The sequence below is a fragment of the Manis pentadactyla genome, chromosome 18, assembly GCF_030020395.1.
Source record: "Manis pentadactyla isolate mManPen7 chromosome 18, mManPen7.hap1, whole genome shotgun sequence".
Taxonomy (NCBI): domain Eukaryota; kingdom Metazoa; phylum Chordata; class Mammalia; order Pholidota; family Manidae; genus Manis; species Manis pentadactyla.
Genome location: NC_080036.1, coordinates 1,310,821 through 1,319,791, shown reverse-complemented (window position 1 = coordinate 1,319,791; position 8,971 = coordinate 1,310,821).

Sequence of the window (8,971 nt, the reverse complement as noted above, 5' to 3'; positions counted from 1 at the left end):
CCCGATTCCCAAGGGGGAGGCGCGGGCCGCGGTAGGCAAAGAGCGGCGCCCAGCTCCACCCCCACCTGCGGTAGGTAGGGGTGGAGGCCGGCGGACTCCCTCACCACGGGGGGTGGCAGGGAGCTCTGCCCACTACGCGCAGAAAAGGAGGGGCAGCGGCTGGGGGGTCCGGTACCCCAAGGCACCCTCTCGGATCGCTAGAGAAGGCTTTTCTCACCGAGGGCGTATCGCTCCCCGACCCACCAGAGCACCACGGCTCGGACCCACACACGCGCCGGCCTGACACGAGAAGGGCCAAGGCGGTGTCGGTGGCTTTTGCTCACGAGGGCGTGGAGTGAGGAGACGTGGAGGCGGGGGGGTCTGCGGTAGGGGTAAAAACAAAAAAAAATAAAATAGTGGGGAAAAAAGAAAAAAAAAAGCAGCACAGGCTGACGGCATGAGCGGTCACTCACGGCTGGGGGCCACGAGCTTGTGCCTGTGGGCCTCAGGCTCGCCCTTTTGCCTCCCTGTTCTCGCGTGCCACTGGAGGCGCACAGCGGCAACTCATCAAACAAAGCACGCCAGAGAGCTAACAAAAGGAGCCAGTGAGACGGTAGCCTGGCCAAGACGGCCACGGCACCCCCACGTCCTTGGCTCGGCCCACCGCAGCAGTCACACGCCCACGCGTCTCGCCAGCGCACCAGCCCCGACGGGGACGGCGCCCGACGGAGTCGGCCCCCCCGCGGCACGCGAGCGGGACCGACGAGGCACCCTATCCCCGGGCCGCACAAAACCCCCTTCCCCCCACACACCCCCACGGTGTGTGGTCGGGGAGGGGCACGGGCCGGGCGTGCCTCCCTTACCGCCTCGACCCCCCACTCGTTCACGGGAACTTCTGCAAGGCACTCACAACTCCACTCACTCCACTCCACCGCGGCAGCAAGCCGAGCAGGGGAAGCTTGCTGGGGGAAGGGAACGACACCGCCACTCGGCCTCAGGCACCTGACGGGCGACCTGGAGCGCTCCAGGAGCACCACAAGAGGACCGAGCAACACACGCCGGCGGGACCCGGGAGAAGGGCTCGCCGCGTGGCGGCGTGGCGGCCTCCCTCCCCTACCACGGGAGAGAGGCCCGCCCGCCAGGACACGGCCCACAGGCCAACGCGAGGGTGTCCGCTGCGTCCAGGGACCCCGGGCCCGCCCACGCCGTGAGGCAGAGGGCGGGAGGACGAGATCGGGCCGGACTCCGCACGCCCCTGGCCTCTCTTCCTTTCTCACCCACACCACGCAGCCCAGCAGCAGATGTGGGGGCGTGGGCGGGGACAGGGCAGGAGGCGAGGGGCCCCGCGCGCGCACAGCGAGAAGAGCAGTCCCGTTCGCTCCGAACGTCTGTCCCTCGCTCCGGCGCGGTTCAGGCCCGGCCCAGGAGAGCGCGAGATCGCCACATCGATCAGGAGCACACGGGGACGACGCCCCCGCCGCGTGTGGGAGGAGGGCAGCCCGCCGAGGCCAGGAAACGACGACGGGGCCTGCTTCCCCCGGAGTCGGTGCAGTCGAGAGAACCCCACGCCAGACAAGCGCCCAACACACGAGGCACAGAGCCTCCAGGGTGGGTCGTGGGGGAGTCCATCACGACACAACCGCAGGCAGGCGGGGAGAGCACCACGCAGGGCAAGAGGACCCGGACACGCGCGCACGCGCACGTCTCCTCCTCCCCCGCCGCCCTTGGGTCACCAGGCACCGTGAGGGTGCGCACCCAGATCGGGACCTCCCTGGGCGCACGCGACAAGAGCCAGCGCACAGGCACACGCGGGTGGCGACCTCAGGGAATGCAGGAGCGGAGCCGGGCATCTATCCGGCCGCACACGCTCAAGAAGCCCGGAGCCGTGCCACGCACGTCCAAGAGAGGTCCCAGAGTCCCTCAGCGACAAGCACCGAGTGACAGGGTGTCAGCACCTCTCTGCAGGTACAATCGGACCGCCTCTCGAGAGAGGAATCACAGGGCCACCCCACGGACAGCGGGGTCCCCCCATGACGAGCGCGTGGCCTGTCCCCACCGGGCCCAATCCCCCCAGCATCACACCACTGTCACCAGGGCTCCAGGGCTCCCGGGGCCATCTGGTCGACCCTTGGGGGGGGATGGGAGGTTGAAGTGGGCTTGCGGGAAAGGGAGGGGGAGGGGGAGGGGGAGGGGGAGGGGTCAGACAGTCGGCGGGGCGCGGGTCGGTGGGTGACAGCAGGGAGGCCCGGGGACACGCGGCAGCGGCAGCGGAGTCGGGGTCGGGATCGGGATCGGGATCGGGATCGCGATCACCCTTCCCTTTCCCAGCCGCCGGTCGGTCCCCACATCCGGGAGATAAGTCGGCGGGAGGGGAGGCCTTCAAAGAGACGAGACTTGTGTAAAAGAAAGGAAACAATGCCGGGCCGGCCGGGCCGGGCCGGTCCTTCCACACATACGGAATGGAGGGGCAAGGGGCCGTATCCCTCTCCCCCAAACGTGAGCGCCTACAACGAACGGATCCCACACGAGGGACTGCGGGCAGGCCCCTGGAGCCCCACGAGGACCACCCCGTACGCCACGGGGCCCAGCCCCACCTCCGGAGCCGGACGCCGAGCCGAGCGAGCGGAGCGGGGCGGGGCGGGGCGGGGCGGGGCGGAGGCCCGGGCAGACGTGTGACACGCACGGAGGAGGGCCTGGCCACGGAGAAGGAACAGAAAGGGCGGCGCGGCACAGCGCGCGACCACCTCTCTCTCTCTCTCTCCTCCCTCTTGCGTCTACGTCTCCCTCTCCGCCGCAGCCGTCTCGGTCGGCCGGCGGGTGGGTAGGTGAGTGGGTCCCCGCGGGCGGAGGGACACCGGCGCTGGCTGCTAGTCGACCCGTTCGGGCGGCCTCCCAGGGCCCAGGCCACCAAGGGAGCGACCGAGCGTGCGTGGCGACAGTCACCAACCGAGAAAGCGAATCCGCGGCCCCAGTCTCCGGCGAGCGCAGAGCGCGCCGGCGTCCCGGCACGACCGGGCCTGCAGCGCCCGCTACCCGCGTCCTCCTGGAAGTCCGCCTCGGGGAACCGTGGCCACGTCCTGTCCCTTGCCCGGTGTCACCGCAGCTCGAGAGGGAACAGGCCGCATAAAAGCGGCCGGCAGGTGGCGCCCGACAACCGGCGCCGGTCGGTCCGTCAGCGGGACGGATCCGGATCGCAGGGCCGGCGAGAGCTCGCCACCGGCCGCCGTGAAGGTCCCCCATCCATCCGATCCCGGGCCGCCCCGGGGCTCCCACCCACCCACCCACCCGCACGTGAGGGTAAACACAAAGGGAGGAAGGAGGACACCCACCAACGGAAACTCATCCCATCCCACGCTCTCGCCTAGGAAGAAGGAATACCGTCAGAAATGGCCACCCACCCTGAAGTACAGGTTTCGGATACTATTTCGTCCTCTTAGAAAAGTAAATAAATAGAAAGGCAGTTCCCCGGTGGCGGTCGCCAATAGGTTCCTCACCACGGTATAAAGGTCATAACCAAGTGCGGGCAAAGGGGTCGGTTTGTGTGCATACCGAGGATCAGAGCCTAATTTGGCTACCTACCCAGAAAACGAATTAAGATACGACATGAAGAAAACTTCCACCGTCAACGTCCTCCTCTGCGAGAGTCATTCCAGAAGCGGATCGTCAGAAAACCTCAACAAAGATCCTGGCGGCGCCGTGGCAGCTGTCGCTGCCTTCATCCCGCCGCTTCCTGGCCTCGCCGTTGGAAGGAAGGAAGAAGGAGGTATCTAAGCGGGCCCGTGCGTACAGTCCAACAACGGACTTGACCGCATCGCTATTGTCGGAACTCAACCCACAATCAGGAGGAGTGCAAGCCGCAGCGCTCCAAAGTCGTGAGACTGTAGACTATCTACCGTGAAAAGAACATAATGGGATGTGGACCGTTCCCAGGGATGCGCCGTGTGTTTTCTTTCATTCGTCTGATTTCTCTCAAACCGTTCACGTGCAGTTAGACAATATCCATCCTGTGATGGATAAGTTTTCACCAATGCCTAGGGGGTAGGTACCTCGCTGGTTTTCTGGGTTTCACCGGACAGGGCCGGTAACCGTAGGTCTGCTTTCGCCCTGTGTCCGTATTCCCATTCTGTGAAGGTGCGAACTCGCCGTCTGATCAGCCGCAGTCTGCTAAAACCTACATACACAGGCTTTTAGGTTACTCTACAAGAAGTTATGTCAGAGAGAGAATCCATCTTCCCGTGTTCTCTCCCGTCTGCTATACCTCTATAGCTTTTCTTCTTCCTTTCCTTCCTAATGACAGCCCTTTCGTAGAATCCGTGCCTCATATCGAAAATCACCGAGTAGCGTCCTCCTTTCCGAGCGGTAAAGATACCTCAAGACAAAGGCCGGGCACAGAAGCCACAGGGCACACATCTGCAAAGAAGCCAAAAAGCTAATAACCCCTTTCAAAGAATACGGCTCCTCTCTCACTCACCGACTTCACAGTTGCCCGTATATGGCCCCGGAAGACGGCGGCGGCGGGTTAGCCAGAGACGGGTAAGATTCCTCACGGGAGGAACAACCTATAAGGCAGGCACAGGTCGCAGGGGGGCGCCATCAGGCGAGAAACTGGGGATCCACGGAGGTGAGGCTTAGAGCCTCCCCCCCACCCCACCCCCCCGACCCCCCGCCGTTTGGAGAGGAATCTTCTGCGTCCGTGGATGTTCTGTGCCCCTTGTCTAGCTCGGATTAATACTCAGTCTACAGGCACAGACCTGATCGTCTACATTCGCCCTCCCTCTGACAGCACTAAACTATGTCTCCTGCCTTCGTCCTGCATCTACCGACCACTTCAGCATTTTATTAAAAACTGAAAATAAAAAGTAAGGAAGGGAGAGACATGTGGGATTCACATATAAATCGAGTATTAAAAATCAATCGAAACCATCATAGCCGACTGGACGGTTGAGAGTTCACCAGGCGTGATCAAAACCGAACGCGTCCGTGATAACGACTGCCCTTAGCCACCGTTCACCAGGTAAGAACTTAGTCACTGGGTAAGAACTAGGTCACCGTGGAACACCTTGTTCGTCATGCTGCAGAAGATGGGAGACCCTCGAGGATGAGGCTGGGGCTTGATGGATGACTGCGCATCGAGTCCCCTCCACAGAATGTTACCGCTGTTAACAACCATCCGATCGACACATAGGAGAGGTGCCCTCTCAAAAAAATAAGAAGAATAAAAAATAAAAAATAAACACTGATCAGTGAGCAAAACACTCTCTGTAAGGCCATTCTTTAAATATTGAGGCTCCTGAAGACATGCTGACGGTTCCCTGCCAGACGTAATCGTACAACTAGAGCCAGTGCAAGAGGAAAGGTGAAATAGGAACTTCTCAGGACCAGAATGGTCGGAGCTGAACCCGGAAACAGCTATCGTCTGAATATATGCTAAGATGATCTCCCGAGAGAGAGCAGCATTCACGTAGCAGACGGCATTAGCAACGCAGCACGTGTGCAACACTTGGTAGGACGACAGATGACCGAGACTTGGTTTACTTGAAGAGCGTGGCATGACCATACGTACCCCTGATAAGCTCAGCTTCCGGTGGTGGTTGGAGATGGCGTTCCCAACAAATCTAGGGCAGAAGCAGCCGTCTAGGAATCCCAGATCCCGCCTTGGGGCGGGGAGAAGACTTGACTGTTCCTTGGGATGGTGTAAGAACGAGTTCTTGGAAGCTCGGAAAGAGCGCCCCGTGTAAGCCGGTGAGCCAGCGAGGCTGTGAGCTCAAATCCCAAAGGAAACCACCTTCTTAACCAGGGCAGTATCGCGAGTAACAGTTTTTGGCGAAAGGCTTGGGTTAAGGAGGTTGGATGGATGGTAGGGGGGGGAGAACTCGGAGGGAGATGGTGGAGAAAAGAGCCGTTTCCAGAATCTGTGTCACAACGGGAAACTGAGGGGGGGTCGGGGCTGCCAGGGTGGGAATTGGGGGTAGCGAGGGGTGTGTCATCGAGTGGGTTTGCAGGTGCGCTAAATTAAAAAGACATTTTTCGACAGGCTGTCACCGTACACGTGCACACAGTCCATTTCCCCTCTTCGTTCCTTTTGCTCCTGTCAGCTTCTAAACCCTCAACTCTCCTGAATATCGAGAGCTCACCTTCCACCTTACATCACAGACAGTGCTTCAGCCATCAGTTTGCAAGCTCTCTCCTCTGGGACCTCTCAGATTTCTGCAGGTGAGCTGAGGGACACAGAGACCCTGTCCTCGGGGACATCATTACACGGTTTTGTCCCCCTACCTCCAGAACCGGTGTAATGACTGAATCCTTCTCTCACCCACACTCGAAAGAGGTCTAACTCCTGGGAGGACTCACACGTTCAGCTCGCCTTTCCGGCGCAGGCCAAGTTGGAACTGAGTTCACCTGCAGCTGGTGTGACAGCCAACGTGCCGTGTAGGTAAGTTATCACTTTTATGCTCTTCTTTTTTGGTCCACTTGGGCTCTCACTGACCTGGCATGCCACGTGGCCCTCTCCCTGCAACGCTGCTTAATGAGGAGAGAGAGCTAAGGCAGGAAGGAGCAAAAGAAGCTAAACTGTGCACCAGCTCCGTGACACGGTACCTCAAGAGGGCATTTTAGTAAGTCTGTATCATAGCACAGTAAATTATCTCTCTGAACGAACTTGAGGGAAACAAGTGCATTCCCTCCACTCCATAGGTCCTCAGCATCGAGTCCCCTCCACAGAATTTTATTGCTGTTAACAACCATTTGATCAATACATAGGAGAGGTGCCCTCTCAAAAAAAAAAAAAAAAAAAAAAACTAGGCTAAAATCTCTTGGACGTAAACATGAGCGACTTCTCCATGACCATTATCTCCCCGGGGCAAGGGAAACAGAAGCAAAAAAAAATGAACAAGTGGGACTATACCAAGCTGAAAAGCTTCTGTACAGCAAAGGACACCACCCATAGAACAAAAAGGCATCCTACAGTATGAGAGAATATAGTCGTAGGTGACAGATCCGATAAAGGGTTGACCTCCAAAATAGACTAAGAGCTCACGCACCTCAACAGGCAGAAAGCAAATAATTCAATGAAAAAACGGGCACAGGATCGAAACGGACATTTCTCCAGAGAAGAAAATCAGATGGCCAACAGACACAGGAAAAGATGCTCGCTCCACATCGCTCATCACCGTCAGAGAAATGCCATTTAAAACCACAATGAGCTATCACCTCACACCAGTCAGGATCGCCACCATCCAAAAGACAAACAACAACGAATGTTGGCTGGCGAGGTTGTGGAGAAAGGGGAACCCTCCTACACTGCCGGTGGGGATGTATATCAGTTCCACCATTGGGGGAAGCAGTATGGGGGTTCCTCCAAAAGCTCAAAATAGAAATACCATTTGACCCGGGAATTCCACTCCTAGGAATTTACCCTAAGAACGCAGCGGCCCAGTTTGAAAAAAGACAGATGCACCCCTATGTTCATCGCAGCACTACCTACAATAGCCAAGAAATGGAGGCAACCTAAGTCGTCCATCCGTAGATGAGTGGATAAAGAAGATGTGGTATGTAAACACAGTGGACTATTATTCGGCCATGAGAAGAAATGGTGCTAGAGGGTATTATGCTCAGTGAAATAAGCCAGGCAGAAAAGGACAAGTATCAAACGATCTCACTCATCTGTGGAGTATAAGAACAAAGAATACAAACTGAAGGAACAAAACAGCAGTCGACTCACAGAACCCAAGAATGGAGTAACTCGTTACCAAAGGGAAAGGGACTGGGGAGGGTGGGTGGGAAGGGAGGGATAAGGGGGGGAGGAAGGGGAGGCATTACTATTAGCAGACATAATGTGGGTGGAGGGGCACGGGGAGGGTCATACAACACAGAGAAGACAAGTAGTGATTCTGTAGCATCTTACTACGCTGATGGACAGTGACCGTCGGGGTGGGGGGGAGGGGGCGGACTTGGTGATGGGGGAAGCCTAGGAAACATAATGCTCCTCATGTAGTTCTTCATTAATGATATCCCCACCCCAAAGAAAAGGAAGGAAGGGAGGGAGGCAGGGAGAAGAGAGGGAGGGAGGAACAGAAGAGAGAGAGAGAGAGAGAGAGAGAGAGAGAGAGAGAGAGAGAGAGAAGAGAAAGGGGGTGGAAGAAAACAGAGAAAGAGAAAGGGAGGGAAAAAGGGAAGGAGAAAGGATGAGAGAGAGAGAGAGAAAGAAAAGCAAAAGAAGGAAGAAGAAGAAAGAGGAGGCAGAAGAACAGGAAGAAGAAGAAGAGAGAGAAAACAGCAAAGAAGTAGAAGATAGAAGAAGAAGAAAAGATGTAAAGAACAAGAAGAAAGAAGAAGGTAAGAAAGGACACCAAGAAGAAAGAAAAGAAGAGCAAGAACAACAACAACAAGAGCAAGAAGAAGAACAAGCACAAGGAGTAGCATTTTCCTCTGGCATTGAAAGAAAAGAGTAAGCACGCACATACACGCAAGCACGCATGCATACGCTCACGCGTTCATAGGCGTGCGTGCCCGTGTACCCATAGACACCTATACCTGTGAGTCCACGTGTATGTATACCACCACACGGTGGGTGTTCTTTGTAAGGACACGTTTCTCTTCCTAAAGACTTAGGGAGGGACAGGCAAAGTCACCGGAATCGCCACAGACGGCCTTGTCAGGAAACAGGAATAAAGGAAAGGCTCCAACCCCACGGAGACCTCGTCGTGATGTCGGCCGATGGACAGACGCACGAACCAAACCGGCCTGAACCCAGCAGAACTCCGGGCACATGTGTTTGGCAGGAACACAGAGAGGAGCGGGCGGGAAAGAGAAGAAGGCCGGTCAGCGTACTAGAAGGGCCCCAGAGAGTAAACCAGTGAAAAGATAGAAAGCGCCAAGGCCAGGAGCAAGTTGGCCTAGAAGTGTGAATACTCCCCAGGCAAAGAAAAGCATCTCAGCCGTAGCCTGTGCTTTCCTCGTGTCAGTGAGCACATACCAGCGTCAGACTGACTTG